The sequence below is a fragment of the Desmodus rotundus genome, chromosome 7 (assembly GCF_022682495.2).
Source record: "Desmodus rotundus isolate HL8 chromosome 7, HLdesRot8A.1, whole genome shotgun sequence".
Taxonomy (NCBI): domain Eukaryota; kingdom Metazoa; phylum Chordata; class Mammalia; order Chiroptera; family Phyllostomidae; genus Desmodus; species Desmodus rotundus.
Window position 1 is genome coordinate 63,938,133 of NC_071393.1, and position 16,602 is coordinate 63,954,734.

At 42.2% G+C, this 16,602-nt stretch overlaps 1 protein-coding gene and 1 long non-coding RNA gene across 7 annotated transcripts in view; one reads left to right on the top strand and one right to left on the bottom strand.

The window, feature by feature from the left end:
- The window catches only part of LOC123479397 (uncharacterized), a 36,408-nt gene extending 26,098 nt beyond the window's left edge, over nucleotides 1-10,310 (top strand). Inside the window, exons 3-4 of one of the 2 annotated variants that reach the window (XR_006655009.1) lie at nucleotides 7,835-8,049; nucleotides 9,915-10,310. This is a non-coding gene — a long non-coding RNA (uncharacterized lncRNA). The remainder of the gene's footprint in view (nucleotides 1-7,834; nucleotides 8,050-9,914) is intronic. The other variant, XR_006655008.1, reaches the window with a different exon arrangement.
- Nucleotides 1-16,602, bottom strand: part of LOC112301565 (T cell receptor alpha chain constant) — a 537,134-nt gene that overhangs the window by 152,360 nt on the left and 368,172 nt on the right. The window lies entirely within an intron of this gene.

A 16,602-nucleotide genomic window follows, 5' to 3' on the forward strand; every position in this document is an offset into this window, starting at 1 on the left:
AGCAACCAAGACTACTTCACCCAGCAAGGCTCTCAATCAAGATAGAAGGCCAAATAAAGAGTTTCCCAGACAAAAGAAGTCTAAAGGAATACACCTCCACCAAACCAGCTCTGCAAGAGATGCTAAAGGGACTGCTTTAAGGAAAGGAAGGAAAAGAGAAAGACAGAGGATTACAGGTAGGAAATAATGGCAAGGAATAACTACCTATCGATAATAACCTTAAACATAAATGGATTAAATGCTCCAATCAAAAGACATAGAATAGCTGAATGGAAAAGAAAACATGACCCAACATATGCTGCCTACAAGAGACCCATCTCAGGACAAAAGACCTACGCAGACTGAAAGTGAAGGGCTGGAAACAAATTTTCCAAGCAAACGGACAGGAAAAGAAAGCAGGGGTAGCAATACTCATATCAGACAAAATAGACTTCCAAAGAAGGGCCATAAAGAGAGACCCAGAAGGTCACTTCATAATACTCAAAGGAAGAATCCACCAAGAAGACATAAACATTGTAAATATATATGCACCCAACATAGGAGCACCCAAATACATAAAGAAAATCTTGGAGGACTTCAAGAAAGATATTGACAGCACCACAATTATAGTAGGGGACTTTAACACCCCACTATCAAAAATGGACAGGTCTTCCAAACAAAATACCAACAAGGATATTGTATCACTTAACAACACCCTAGAGGAAATGGACTTAACTGATATCTATAGAGCTTTTCATCCCAAAGAAGCAAAATACACATTCTTTTCAAGTGTCCATGGAACTTTCTCAAAGATAGACCACATGATAGGACACAAAGCAAGCCTCAACAAATTCAAGAAAATTGAAATCATATCAAGCATTTTCTCTGACCACAAGGGGCTGAAACTAGAAACCAACCCCAAAGGAAAAAACCCAAAACACTCAAAATCATGGAGACTGAATACCATGCTATTAAACAATGAATGGGTTAAGAACGAGATTAGGGAAGAAATCAAAAACTTTCTGGAAACAAATGAAAACGAACTCACAACAACCCAAAACCTATGGGACACAGCAAAGGCAGTCCTGAGAGGGAAGTTCATAGCAATACAGGCCTACCTTAAAAAGATAGAAACATTTCAAACAAACAGCCTAACACTACGCCTACAAGAACTGGAGGAACAACAACAAAGACAGCCCAGAGCAAGCAGAAGGAAGGAAATAACCAAGATCAGAGCAGAGTTAAATGACATAGAGACTAAAAGCACAATTCTAAGGATCAATGAATCCAGGAGCTGGTTCTTTGAAAAGATAAACAAAATCGACAATCCTTTAAGCAGGCTCATCAAGAAAAAAAGAGAGAGGATCCAAATAAACACAATTAGAAACGAAAGAGGAGAGATTACAACTGATACCACAGAAATACAAAGGATTGTAAGAAATTACTACAAAGTACTGTATGCCAAGAAATTTGAAAACCTAGATGAAATGGACACATTTCTAGAAAAATATAATCTTCCAAAACTGAATGAGAAAGAAGCAGAAAATCTGAACAGACCAATAACAGCAGACCTAATTGAAGCAGTCATCAAAAAACTCCCAACACACTAAAGCCCTGGACCAGATGGTTTCACAGGAGAATTCTACAAAGCATTTAAGGAAGAGCTAACCCCTATCCTTCACAAACTATTCAAAAAAATCCAAACTGATGGAAGACTCCCAAACTCTTTTTATGAAGCCAGCATCATCCTAATCCCAAAACCAGATAAAGACACAACAAAGAAAGAAAACTTCAGGCCAACATCTCTGATGAACATAGACGCTAAAACTCTCAACAAAATATTGGCAAACCGCATCCAGCAATACATTAAAAAGATCATCCACCATGACCAAGTGGGATTCATCCCAGGGATGCAAGGATGGTACAATTTTGCAAATCAATAAACATAATACATCACATCAGCAACAGCAAAGACAAAAATCACATGATCATATCAATAGATGCAGAAAAAGCATTTGATAAGGTACAGCACCCATTTCTGATAAAAACACTCAGCAAAGTGGGAATAAAGGGAGCATTCCTCAACATCATAAAGGCCATATATGAGAGACCTACAGCCAACATCATACTCAATGGACAAAAACTTAGAGCTTTCACACTAAGATCAGGAACAAGACAAGGATGCCCTCTCTCACCACTCCTATTCAACATAGTATTGGAAGTCCTAGCCACAGCAATCAGACAAGAAAAAGCAATAAAAGGCATCCAAATTGGAAGGGAGGAAATGAAACTGTCACTGTTTGCAGATGACATGATAGTGTACATGGAAAATCCTATAGACTCCTCCAAAAAACTACTCGACCTAATAAATGAATTTGGCAAAACAGCTAGATACAAAGTCAAGACTCAGAAATCCAAGACATTCCTGTACACCAACAACGAAATTGCAGAAACAGAAATCAGGAAAAAAATCCCATTTGATATAGCATCAAGAAAAATAAAGTACCTAGGAATCAACCTAACCAAGGAGGTAAAAGACCTGTACTCGGAAAACTACACAACACTGAAGAAAGAAATTAAGGAAGACACAAACAAATGGAAGCATGTACCATGCTCATGGATTGGAAGAATTAACATCATCAAAATGGCCATACTACCCAAAGCAACTTATAGATTCAATGCAATCCCTATTAGAGTTCCCATGATATATTTCACAGATATAGAACAAACATTTCAGAAATTTATATGGAACCATAAACGACCCCGAATAGCTGCAGCAATTTTGAGGAAGAAGAACAAAGCAGGAGGGATCACAATACCTGATATCAAACTGTATTACAAGGCCACTGTAATCAAAACAGCCTGGTACTGGCATAAAAACAGGCACATAGACCAATGGAACAGAACAGACAGCCCAGAAATAAACTCAAGTCTTTACGGTCAATTAGTATTTGACAAAGGAGGCAGGAGCATAAAATGGAGCAAAGACAGCCTCTTCAACAGATGGTGTTGGGAGATCTGGACAGCTACGTGCAAAAAAATGAAACTTGATCACCAACTTACACCATACACAAAAATAAACTCAAGATGGATAAAAGACTTAAATATAAGTTGTAACACCATAAAAGTCCTCGAGGAAAGCATTGGCAAGAAAATCTCAGACATTCCACGCAGCAACATCCTCACAGACACGTCCCCTAAAGCAAGGGACATAAAGGAAAGAATAAACAAATGGGACATCATCAAAATAAAAAGCTTCTGCAAGGCTAAAGAAAACAGCGCCAAATTACAAAGAGAACCAACAGTATGGGAAAACATATTTGCCAATGATACCTCAGACAAGGGCCTGATCTCCAAAATATATAAAGAACTCACACAACTTCACTCCAGGAAGACAAACAACCCAATTAAAAAATGGGCAAAGGACTTGAACAGACAGTTCTCCAAGGAAGACATACAGAGGGCCCAGAGACATATGAAAAGATGCTCAGCATCACTAGCCACCAGAGAGATGCAAATTAAAACCACAATGAGGTACCATCTCACACCAGTCAGAGTGGCCAACATAAACAAATCCACAAACAAATGTTGGAGAGGATGCGGAGAAAAGGGAACCCTAGTGTACTGTTGGTGGGAATGCAGACTGGTGAGACCACTGTGGAAAATAGTATGGAATTTCCTCAGAAATCTAAAAATGGAACTGCCCTTTGACCCAGCAATTCTGCTGCTGGGATTATACCCTAAGAACCCTGGAACACCAATCCAAAAGAACCTGTGCACCCCAATGTTCATAGCATCACAATTTACAATAGCCAAGTACTGGAAGCAACCTAAGTGCCCATCAGCAAACGAGTGGATCCAAAAACTATGGTATATTTACACAATGGAATTCTACGCAGCAGAGAGAAAGAAGGAGCTTATACCCTTTGCAACAGCATGGATGGAACTGGAGAGCATTATGCTAAGTGAAATAAGCCAGGCGGTGAGGGACAAATACCATATGATCTCACCGTTAACTGGAACATAATCAACAAAAGAAAAAAGCAAACAAAATACAACCAGAGACATTGAGGGGGGGACCAGTCTAGCAGTGGCCACGGGGGAGTGGGGTAGGGACAGTGGGAAGAGGAGATTGCAGGAACTATTATAAAGGACACATGGACAAAATCGGGGGACATGGTGGGGGTGGGGGAGGGAGGTGGGTTCAGCTGGGGTGAGGGGGAGGGAAGGGGAGAAAAGGCATACAACTGTAATTGAATAACAATAAAAAAATTTAAAAAAAGATAAAAATAAATCAAAAAAAAAAGTGACTTTGCAAGATGAGATTCAAAGGCAAAAGTTACCCAGCAATGCTTGATGGTGTCATTTTATCCCTTCAGCTCTACTCAATTTCCTACTGTAGGATTCTGACCTTAATGGACTACATCCACCTGGTTCCCTCGATCTCTGGTACCCCATTTTGTTTGTCCAGTGGGAGGTACCATCAGGAGATTGCAGAGAAGAAGGAAGGCGAGGTATGGTGTTACTACCCCACATTCCTTCCTTCCAGGCTTCAGATTGGCAGAGGCTGCGGATTGGCAGAGGCTGTTTTCCTCTGCTGGAGACTACAGCTTCTCTCCTATACTTGCAACATTCAGTAAGGACTCCTCTATGCCATGCTTCAGACTTAGGGTGGTAGTGGCTTCTTTGTTGTCAGACCCAAGATATTATACCTTTTTATCTTTTTTCTTGGTTTCGCACAATCCAGCTGCATTAGTTTCCTATGACTGCCTTAAAAATACCACCAACTGGGTGGCTTAAAACAATAGAAATGTAACGTCTCACAGTTCTGGAGGCTAGAAGTCCAAAATCAAGGTGCCAGCAGTGCCACACTTTCTCTGAGACCTGTAGGGTCTCAGACCTTCCTTGTCCCTTCCTAACTTCTGGTGGTGTGCTGCTCTCTTGAGTGTCTTGGGCTTGGCTTGTGGGTGCATCACTTCAGTTGCTGGCTTTCTGGTCACATGGTGTTCTCTCTGCATCTCTGTCTTCACGTGACCACTTCTTATAAAGAGGTCCATCATATTGTATTTGGGCTCACTCTACTGCAGCCTGACCTCATCTTAACGAATTGCATCAATTTCAATGACCCTATTTCCAAATAAGGTCAATTTCCAAGCTACTGGAGATGAGGACTTCAGCATATTATTTTTTTGAGGGACATAATTTAATCCATAACACCTGCCCATACATTTGTAAATGCCCATTTCATTAGATTCTCTTCAATCCTTACTTCAAGACCCTCTGTCACCAATCTCTGGCATTGAGTGACATCTCTCCCTGGTGGCGGGCAAGGAGAACCTAGTAGGTGGGGGGGACTCCCAGAGAGAAAGGGGGGGTCCTCTCAGTAATAGTATATCATTCACCCCCATTCTGGTCTGTTCTGTAACACTGAGACTGCCTGATACACCAGGTATAATGGAGCATGTGTAGGGAAAGATTATTCTATATAAAAAGTGAGGCTATATTTAAAAAAAAAAAGCCCTGAGGCATGAGGAAGTGCTGTGGGCTTAAAGCTCCCCTAATATCAAAAGAACCATTAGCTGGGCTCAAAGAAGCCTGTCTTCCTAGATAATTACTGTTGAACTCTTCCAAATTATTCAGGAAGCCATTCTGAAAAATCCCAAGAATGTGCTTATGTTTGTGACTGTAACTTTTATTTGCTACTGGTTAGAGACAATTTTAAGAGTTGATTGCTAATGGACAAAAGCAACCTTCCTCTAGGCCTGACTAGGAGTGAGTCAGCATTAATAAATCAAAGCCAGAGGTAGAAGACAGTGATGGAGAGGGAACCAGTTATGAACCAGAGGAAGCTTAGGGAAGAGCATGGCTAGAAGGTGTGCCATGCCTGGTCCAGGAGAGTCAGGACCTGCCACAGACTGCTTGGTCTTCCTGGTCACAGGGCAGGAGCAAGACAGCACGGGAACACAAATGTAGCCTATCTCGGGGTGCCTGGACAGAAGGTTAAAAAGTAGGCCAGGGCCCTGTCCTTGGACTCTACCTTTCTTAGGCTCATGTAGGCTGTGCTTTTTGTGCTGATTCTATGTCAAGGCCAGAAATTAGGCCGTAACATTTCAAGACCTGGGGGGATGTCTTTCTTTCATGTAATTTTTGAGGAGAATTAGTGTTTCTTTCCACTCTGTGTGGAATAAATGGGGTGATACTTGCAAACACTTGACTCATTTCTTGGCTATTTGTTAGTTTCCTCCTTCCTTGATATCTTTTTATGAAAACAAAGATACCTGCCTGAGGCAAAAGTTGTTTGGGGAGATTCATGCATTCATTCTTGTAACCTCCATCAGCTTACCATTTCTTGACATCTCCCTAATCTTACATGTTATGAAAATACACCCTCAAGGCAAGTTCCTGAGGGATCTTCCAATGAGACTGCTATTCCACAGCCCCTCATTTGCATAAATTCTGAAGTTGCCTTTGTATATAGTGCTTTACCATGTACAAGTGCTGCCTTACACTTATTATTTGGTCTGTCTGTATCTCCGGTGTAAAACCCCCAAAGCACTTGTGGAACCCATACTGCTCCTCAGAAGTGCTGATTGAAGTGAAATGATTTCTTTTACCCAAAGGATGTCTGACTGGAATGTGAGTTGCTGTCTATGACCTAAAAGGAGAGCTAAGGGAGACCAGTGAGGAGATCATTCCCAAGATCATGGCCACAGGAAGGACCCCAGGCCTTTGGTTGTGGCTTTAAAGGCAGACTGTATCATTACAGGAACTTCTGTTCCCTTCAGAGAGGGGAGGCATAAGAAAGACACTGCTGACCCTAACACGTGAACTGCCATCACACTTCCTGCTTTTCTGTGAGTGTAAGATGTCTAGAGATGGCCGTGAGGCTGAGGTAGTTAATATTTCATTTTCAGGGCCACGGTGCTACTCAGGGGTCCCAGGAAAATCAACCAACAGATTACATGGCACTGGAAAAAGATGTGTTTATTGGCCTCATTGAGATCAGGAGGAAGAATGAATGATTTGAGGTGTTAGGGACTTTAGCAAGCCCTTGAAGTCATGTTTCAGCCTTCACTTCCCACAACCTCAAGTAGAGAGCTGCCTTTTCTGTTCTTCAAGTGAATTCCTTGAACTCATCCATTTCTTTGAGTTTTCACAGACTGTTAAGAGCAGGCACCTGGGTAACCCTACCTTTGCTCAGACAAGCCTCAGACAGAATATCACCTATAAGACTGGGCTGGACAGAGTCCTGGAACTTGGGGGTCTTCTTTTTTCATGCCTCCTCTATTTTTCAAGAGGGAGCTATGCCTCTTGAAAGTACAGTACCTCAGAGACCACTGTACTTAGGCTTGGAAAATCTGGATTTGCATCTGACACCATCCTTACTGCAAATCTCTTAACCTCTCCAGGCCTCAATTTTCTAAACAATAAAATAGGGATACTATTGCTTCACGTGGCCATGAAATAATGGATGTGAGTACATCTTGTGATTGATCTGCAGTTAGATTGGCACTGGGGTCAGCTGATGAGTGTGGAAGGTGGGAGGGACAGGTCTTGGTTTGTTACCTCTCTGGAGGCAGGGGAGTGGCACCATGCATAGGGCAGCACAGTAGTAAGTCCCCTCCTCTTTCACGGAGGTTTGAAGAATCTAAAGGGAGAATTAGCTTCTATCAATAAAGTTGCTCTAGAGACCAGGGTCATAGAAGTCTCCTAGTTGGTATATAAAGTTCAGGGAGCCATCTTGGTTCCTCTCATACCAGTTTATGGTATGGTTGTTCATTTACCGTCCTGCCATTTGGCACTGCAAAATTTTGATTCTTCTAAAAGGAATAAACATCTCTTGTTTCTTCAACAGGCATCTGGCTGATTCCTGAAAAACAAAATTAAGGTAAAAGGAAGACAGAAGAATTGAGGAGCCATATCAGTGTATCAAGGGACTGAGGTATCAGTGTGGGATTACAGAGCCACCTTCTATTTCAGTCTTTCCACCAACTCTCCCAGAGTAATTTCATCAGAGGAGTCACTTATTCATTCACCCAGCAATTGGGCAAACATCCCCTAGTTTCTATGGTATGTTTGGGGGTGGGCTGGGATCTGCGGGGGTGACAAGGTTTCAGGCTCTCTGGGGCTCACCTGGTCCAGGAGCTGCAGGGCCTGCTCTTCTGAGGCTCTAAGGCTGCTCCTACCTGTGCAGTCAGGAAATAGGAGGAGTGAGCAGATCCACTGCACAGCTTCCACCCAGGACTGAAGGGGCTCTGTTTTGGGACAGGCTCCTGGCCCTTTCTTCCTTGTCTCAACCTTCAGTGTCTCAGTGACTGGCCTGTGAGCTTGTCAGCTCATGATGAGGAAAGGAAATGAGCCTGAATCAGCAGATGTTCTGCCCCCAGAGAACAGCTTTACCTATTGTACAGATGATGTGTGGCCTTTTCCTTTCTGCTGCAAATGGCAGCATCTCCCTTCTAGATTGAGTTCAAATTTTTAGCAAGGAAGTTGTTGGTATTTAGCTTCAGACAGCTTCTAATGGTTCTTTACCCTGTTTTTGGAAGTTCTTTTTATTATTTGTTGCAGTAGATTTATTTTGGATCTTTTATTTTTATAACAAGAGAGCTGCTTCTTGGGAAGGGAGAGAGGCTTTGCCAAAATGCCACTCTTCCACAGGACAATAGCCCATAACTGCCACACAGAATTTAACAGAAAATATTGCATTGATGTAATTCTGAGTAGCAGTTAAGTGCCTACTATTGTACTCTGCCTGTATCAAGCACCCCATAAATGTTGATGCTGGACTGAAGAAAACAGCTCAAAATAAACACAATTGGAAGACAAAGGAAGTGGAATGGGCAATGCTAATTAGATGAGAAAAAGCAAAGTTAAAGCATGGAGAAAAGGTTTAATAGCATATTATAGAATTATCTACCGAAAGAACAAAATAGAACAAACTAAAAATAAAAAGGAACTATAGCAGCTTACTTTAGAGGAATGTGGAGGCAGAGAAAAGCTGGAGAGGTAATTAGGATAATTATTTCCATGTAGTGGTTTTCAATCTTGGCTGCACATTGGGATCACCTGGGGAGTTTTAAAAACTACTGAAGCCTGCACGCTACACCAAGAGAGTCTGATTTAGTCTGGGGTGGGGTCTGGGCATCAGAATTTAAAAAATGCTCCCTAGGTAATTCTGATATGCAGCCAGGTTGATGACCACTGGGTAAGAGATCACATAGTGCACAAGGCTTATGACAGTGTTGTCCTCAGGGGACAAGACAAAGCCTGTGGCCAGGTGTCACCTGTGACTAGATGAGTCTGCCAGTCTTCTGCACTTATCCTTTCTCCAGGACCCTCAGTGGCTCTCCTCCCTGGTGACTGCTCACACTGGTCTGTTACAAACCAGAGGGCATGAGAGCCTGCTTCAGTCAGCATGAGCCATCTCCTTGCTCCCCTGAGCTCCTGCAAGTGCTGGGCACCTACTGGGTGCTTAGTAAATATTTGCTTGGTGTTATGGTCCTTGTCCTCTGGGCCCTTCTATACTGATTGAAATGGGCTAAGTCTGTGGTTCTTGGTTCCTCCTCTTAATCCTACCCTGACTTTCAAGATCCAAACTCTGCCCTATTCAGCTCCCTTCTGAGAGGTAGAATTCAGCCAGGGGGATCTGCTAGCTGTGATTCCTTACACTGGACAACACATCACTGTTTGTGTGTGAGGTGACTGCAGCCTGCATCTCACCAGACCCACAGAATAATGGGTTCTTGCTGAATTTCAATTTTGTGTTTTTTCCTTTCCTCCCTTTCCTCTTTCCTTCCTGCTTCCATTCCTCCCTCCCTCCCTTCCTTCCTTCCTCCCTCCCTCCCTTCCTTCCTTCCTCCCTCCCTCCCTTCCTTCCTTTCTTCCTTCCTTCTTTCATTTCCTGTCTTCCTTTCTATTTTACTTGTAATTCCAAGGCTCACAGAAGACCACAGTCATTCAAGAAGATCTACCATTGAGAGTGAAAATATGGAAGTGCGCTGAACTGGCCACCTGTATTTAGAAGGATGAATACCATTAGCTCTCCTGGAACTGCTGATTTCACAGTGAAGATTTGCTGCCACACAAACACAGAGAGAGCTCTAGATAGAATGTAAAGTTATTGCTGTCATTGGAAATCTTTTTTGATTTCCCCACTTGCTGGAATAACTGTGGAGAGGCCAGAACAGAAGTTTGCATGCTGAGAAGAGACTAATCTTATGCCTTTGTTGTCTATCTAATGTTATGCATAGAAGTCTATTTATAAAAAAGCAAAAACAAAATAATGGCAATTTTGTACTTCTATCCAACAATATGCCAATAAAGAGGAAAAAGCTGGAAAAATTTGAGATTTGTTATTAATTTAAAAGGAACTGAATAGAAGCCCCTCCTCCTTTGTACTATTTTTCGCATATAAGAAAAAGCACACCCTGTTTTCCTCTGAAATGGAGGAAAATATTTTGCTCAAGGTTCTTGGTTGGGAGTAGGACTAGGGGATAGGTCAAAGACAGGGAGCAGATAAATGCTTTTTTTTTTTCCTTTTTGGTGACAAGAACTTAGGAAAGAGTAGAATATAGATACTTCGGTGCTTATAGGGAGCTCAAATTTTCTATCTCTAGAACTATACAGCTGTGGAATTAGTCTTATATAAATGTCCAACCTGGCATTTGTCCCCCAGACAGAGGGTGGTGACATGATGCCGGAGGGCAATTCTCTGCCTCATCTCCCACAGCGAAGTAAATGAAGGCCTCTATCCTTCAATTAGAGGGAGAGGAGAGAGCTGGAGGAGGCCTCCCCACTCTACCTCAATCAGAAGAGAGGGAGGTGACCTGATCTTCTGGGTTGGGTCCATGCTGCCAGGGGAGGGGAAGTGCCAAGATGGAGAGGCCCTGATCTTTCCCTGGGGGAGGGGTGTGGTGGGCCCAGCTGCCAGACCGTCTAGTCTGGCCCTCCATGCCAGGGGCGCTCATAGCCACCAACAAAAATCTGCATCATCCATGCTCCTTCTGGTTGACCTTCCTGCCCAGACAGCTGTTCTTGGGCTCTAAGCTAACACACCTAGTACCGTCACTTAGTTTTACCATAGGTTTGGAGGAGAAAGGAATGAGGCTGAAAGAATACCAAAACTCCAAAACATGGGGCCAGCTCTAAAGTTACAGAACTAAGACCCACTCCAGGGTGCTTTGGGGAAGGCAGCTGTGTAAATTAAAATAAAAATAAAAAGAGGTCATGAGGTAGCATTGGGGGTTAGAAGAAGAGAGTTCCTAAACTAATTAAGTGGTAAATTTAGTATTTGAGCAGATGTTATTCCTATAGCAGCTTGGGTCACCATAACCCAGTGCTCTCATCACACACTCTGCATCTACTGCTGCCCCTCCCACACCCTATGTACCTCTGACTTTCTGGGGCTTGTGGTGAAGCTCTGTTGGAAAGTGTGGGTGGGTATAGGGGCAAGGACTGGGGCAAACACAGTATGGGTGCAAAAGTAGGTTTGCAGTTGTAAGTGCACAGAACACAGTGTTTATTCTTGTATTATTGTTTATTAATTATTTTATTATTTTCCATATGAAAAATTGTAAACCTACTTTTGCTCCACCCTGTACTATACCTATCATATTCACCATGGCTAGAGACACCAGAGTTAAGAGTGGTTGTTTTATGATCTCGATGGCACTGTTGCATTAGAGCCTAGTTCAGAATGTGAGTGCTGTTATGTACATCACGATGTGACAAATTAAAGGGCTGCTAACACTGAGCTGTGTGATGAACACTTAGTGTGAGTGAATGAAGTCATGTGTATGACTGAGTCATGTGCATGACTGAGTACGGACTGTATGCATTTGGGAAGTTACTAAGCAGGGCAAAGGAAATACTGTGTACAGCAAGTGTGCCCTGCAGGATGAACAACCTCAGCATCTATCAAATGGAAATACATGGTGAGTGACATCATGATACATGACAAAGCACACAGCATTGATCTAAAATGAGAGCAGAGTCCAGGCCATGGTGAGAAACCAATGATGTAGGATAACAGAAGCTGCTTAGGGAATGGCACATGCCAAGAAGATGGATGAGTAGAGCAAATGGAAAGAGAATTTTTACAAGACTCAATTGACAATGATCAGAGTACCTGATCAGAGACTCTGTCAGAGTACCTTCTTTTCAAAAGTGTCAGCTCAAGTCCAAGAATGGTGACCCAGGGGCTGACCTGAGGGTCAGAGTAACTGCATGCTAGGAGTGGAACTGTTGCCTCCATTTACCATCTGCTGTGTTTGCATTGACATACTATGTGTCAACAGACCAAATGCTCAGCAGAATTCTTGAAGTTACCATTGGCCCAGAGGGTCCCTTGTTAATAAATATTATGACACAAACTATGTGTTTATCCAGGGAAGTGTGATAGAGAAGGGATATTGGCAGAAAAAGAAGACATAGTTTAAAATGCTATGGCAGTTGAAAAATGTTTATTTTTGAGGAAGAGATGTGATCCAGACAATTCCCCGCCCCTCCACCCCTTTTTAATAGACTAAACCGTACAGGGAGGCCAAGGACAATCTTTTCTTTAGGTCAGTCAAGATGAGAAAAAGCTGCCTCTGTGTACACACACAAAGCAGCTGTGCCACAGAGACTGTCCACATTAGAATCAGGGCCTCCCTGTGGTCATCAGGGACCCCACTCACTTAGGCAGGTCATCAAGTCCAAAGAGGGTCTCAGCTTTCCTCTAGCAGGGGTGTCCAACCTGCGGCCCAAGATGGCTTTGAGTGCGACCCAATACGAAATTGTAAATTTACTTAACATCTTTTTTTTTTGCTCATCAGTTTTCATTAGTGTGTGTGTATTTAATGTGTGGCCCAAGACAGCTCTTCTTCCCATGTGGCTCAGAGACACCAAAAGGTTGGACACCTCTGTGAGATGATACTTAGGTCCCCCTGTCCTCTTTTCTTCTAACGGTGTGAAACCTAGCTCATTCTGACTGGTAGAGGAGGCCTTGGGAAAGGCTTGGGGAAAAACAGGGTCAAAATTCAGATGAAGACCAGAGATGCAGTTATTAGAGCTGCTAGGAAAACATCTTTCTGCAATCCAGGCAGTCCTTCTCTTCTGACCTCCTCTTTGGTCCTGAGGTCAAATTGAGGAATCAGTATTATGCGCTTGAGTTCTACCTCTGGGGTTGGGTGGGAGAGTTTTGGGCAAGCCCTTGTCTTTTTTTTTTTTTTTAATCTTTTCATTTTAAAGTAGTGAGTAGATCCAAGTGGGACTATTGTGAAGAGTAAGCCACCCATGGCTGTAATGTGCCAGCATTGCCAGATGGGGTGTGGGAATGCAGGCAATTTGTAAAACCTTTGTGGCAGCTTCTGTGATCACAAGGGATGATGTTGGCTCGATGTAGCATTTTAAAACTTAAGTATTCCCCTCATGCCAATGTATGTAGCTGTGTTCTCTCATCTGAGGTCATTCATTTGGAAATTCAGAAGGCTGCAGCATTATTTCTTTAAATAAAATATTCCCATTCATTACATTTGTGTCTTAGGGATTCCTAAAGCAGGAATTTAGTTCAAACATTAAATTCAATAATCATATATGAAACACTTACTATGCAACACACTGTGGAAACTGAAGATGAAATAGATCAAGGATTCCTGCCCTGAAGGGGTTTATAAATTAGGGGGATCACAAAGAAAGTATCTGCAGTCATGGAAAAAGAAAGAACACGTGAAATGACTCAAGACAGGTAAGTGTTCAGGTGGTTCACCTGGGGAGAGATTGTATCCTATCCTCAGAGGAGAGTTTTCATTGGACATATACATTTGGAAATTATGAGCACACATGTGGAATTTAACGCCATGAGCATGAGAGAAATCAGCCAGGGGGAGATACAGAAGGAAAGGGGGACCCAGGCAAGGGCTCTGGGTGCTCTATAGTTAGAAGCTGATAGAAAAGGAAGAGCCAGAGAAGGAGACTGAGAAGGAGAGGCCACTGGTGTAGAGGAAAATCAGCATAGTGCAGCTTCTCAGAAGCTAAGCTTGAAAAGCATTTTAAGAAGGAATGGGTGGCCACTGCTGAGAGGTTGTGTGATTGTTAGCTGTTTATTCCTGTGCTTGCTTTATCTTTGTCTCCTCTTATCTTAAACCGGTAAGTCCATGGGGGCAGGACCAATGTTTATTTTGCTCACATTCTGTACCCAGTGCTTGGCACAGTACTTTGCACAAAGTAGGATTCAAGATATCATTGTTGCACAAGAAATAAAAGCCAGTCTGAGGTCTTTACACTTCGTTCAGTAGGCAAAGAGTAATATCAGAATTAGCATTTTCAGATACCTGACATAGAATTTGACTGTAGCAAAAAATGCAAGCTTCCTTCTGGAGGCCTGTGCAGACCTGTTGGCCTCCTGCATACCTCCTCTCAACATTGTTAGGTGTCCTTCAGTCTGGATGTACAGCAATGATGAAACAGCAAGACTCCATCTGGGTGATTCTCCCATAATCCCTTAGGCCCTAAAGTTTAGGGCACTGTTAGCTACTAGAATCTCATGTGAATGGTTGTGCCACTATAGAAATAGTTCTCTGATGCCAGTTCTGGGTTAAGTAGATATCTTTACAACAGGCATTCTCAGAGCATGCAATACAATAGTAAAGAATTGTTAATATTAACAGAGAGATATTAATACAGTGTTTTTGCCAAACCTATTTGACCATCGAATCCTTTTTAATTGCTTAATGACTGTTAACATATTGAGGGATCATGATATTCTGAAGAACAATTTGGCAAATGTTGCCCCAGAGTTTTGCAACAATTCTAAGAAGAAAGAAAATCACATCAAATTCTTTTTTAGTTATGTGGAGAGGAACTCCCCATATTGGATGCTAATAAAATGGGTGGGGTTATTTAATTTATTATTATTATTGTTCAATTACTGTATTATTCTGAAGCAATTCATCCTTCCTCCCACATGAGATGATAGTCATTCCCTGCCTATTGCTATGTGTCTTGCAGTGCCTTCTGTGGGAAGGGTATGAGTCTCTGCCCAGTTAATTTGGTGGTTGGCCACGGGAGGGCTTTGGCCAATGAATGTGACTGTATGTGATATGTGATATGTGACAGCTTCTGAGCGGAACCTATAAGGAGCATGTTCAGTGTCTGCCAGCAGCTCTCTTGTTTTTTTTCCTCTGCCATGAGAACAGTGGGTCCCAAATACTGTTATCTTTCAGCCTGGATTCTGAACAGGGAACAGAGTTTGGCAGCCACCTTGTTGCCACCAACGTGTAGAACAGGCAGAAGCAAAGTAAATCTTCATTGTTTAAGCTATTGAGATATTGGTGCTGTTTGTTACCACAGCAGAAGTGACTGATACAAAGGGGAAAATGTGGAAGGCTGATATAACTGTAACAGCTCTTTATTTCCAGAGCTTCCAAAAGAGAGACAACTCCAGAGAAGCAAAAATTAGAATGGCTCCATTTATAGCTGAATTATTTATACTTCACCGGAGAAAAGTTGTACTCTTGTCTGATTAAAGAAAACTCCATGATTTGAAAACAACTCAATCAGCCTAGATGAAGATTTATAGGTTTAGTGTAGGCTATAAGGTGCTGGCATATCTGAGAAGGAATCTCAATATTTCAAACTGAATGCAATCAAAGAACACACAGACACGGAAGCTTGTGGCCGGTCCCAGGGGTATTATTTGTCTCCCTGTAGAGCACGTTACTTTCCTAATAGTCTCTCCAGATTTCCTCACATTTCCCATTAGCAGGATGGGGAGGAGGTCAGTGCCAGCAGCACCAAATTCTGGGAAATCCCAGGTTTGGAAGGGCTCTTAACTAAGAAAAATAAAATTTAAAGGGAGTGATTGTTATTCAAGGAAGTAATGTTCTTCCCCTTTTCACCTTCCTCTTTGCTTGTCTTAATTCTTTATCTTCTTAACCCATCCCGCTACCATTTTGCTGGTCTGTTTTGTGGGTGTACAAAAGCAGCATTTTGGAAATCTCTAAGCTTTACTTGACAGGGAATTTACTACATCTGTTGGTAGGGAGCCCCTATGAAAACTGATGGACATTAGCTTCCTCACAAGAAGAGACTGTGTCTAGTTTAGGTTCATTATTTTTCATCAGTTTTCAGTTTGTTGGTTGGCCTATCTATCTTTCTATCTATCTATCATCTATCTATCTATCTACCTGAGCTAAGAATATCATACCCAAAGGTGTGTGTGTGTGTGTAACAGTTGAGGCTGCTCACCTTTCTTCCTGGGTCATCTAAAGAAATCTCTAAGCATGTGTTACCTCAGGGGAGCAAGTGTTTTCTCTGTTATGAGTTCACATCACCTCCTCTGAGAAGCTTTCCCCAGCTCTAGGCCAACCCTCCCCTCTCTGTGTTCTCACAGCTGTTGCTCTTTTCTCTGTTAACAAGGCTCTATTTTCACAACTGTTTTGCCCACTAGAATGAACACCTTGAAGACAGGAATTGAGCTTTGATTGTTTTTGTAACTCAGCATGTGGCATAGCACCAGGAATATTGAATGTACTCAGTACATATTTGAGGGATGAGGATATGCATCCCCATAATTATAGACTTGTTTATTTTAATAATATAGCTACTGAAAATATCCATACAAAATTTAAAACAACCAAAGGA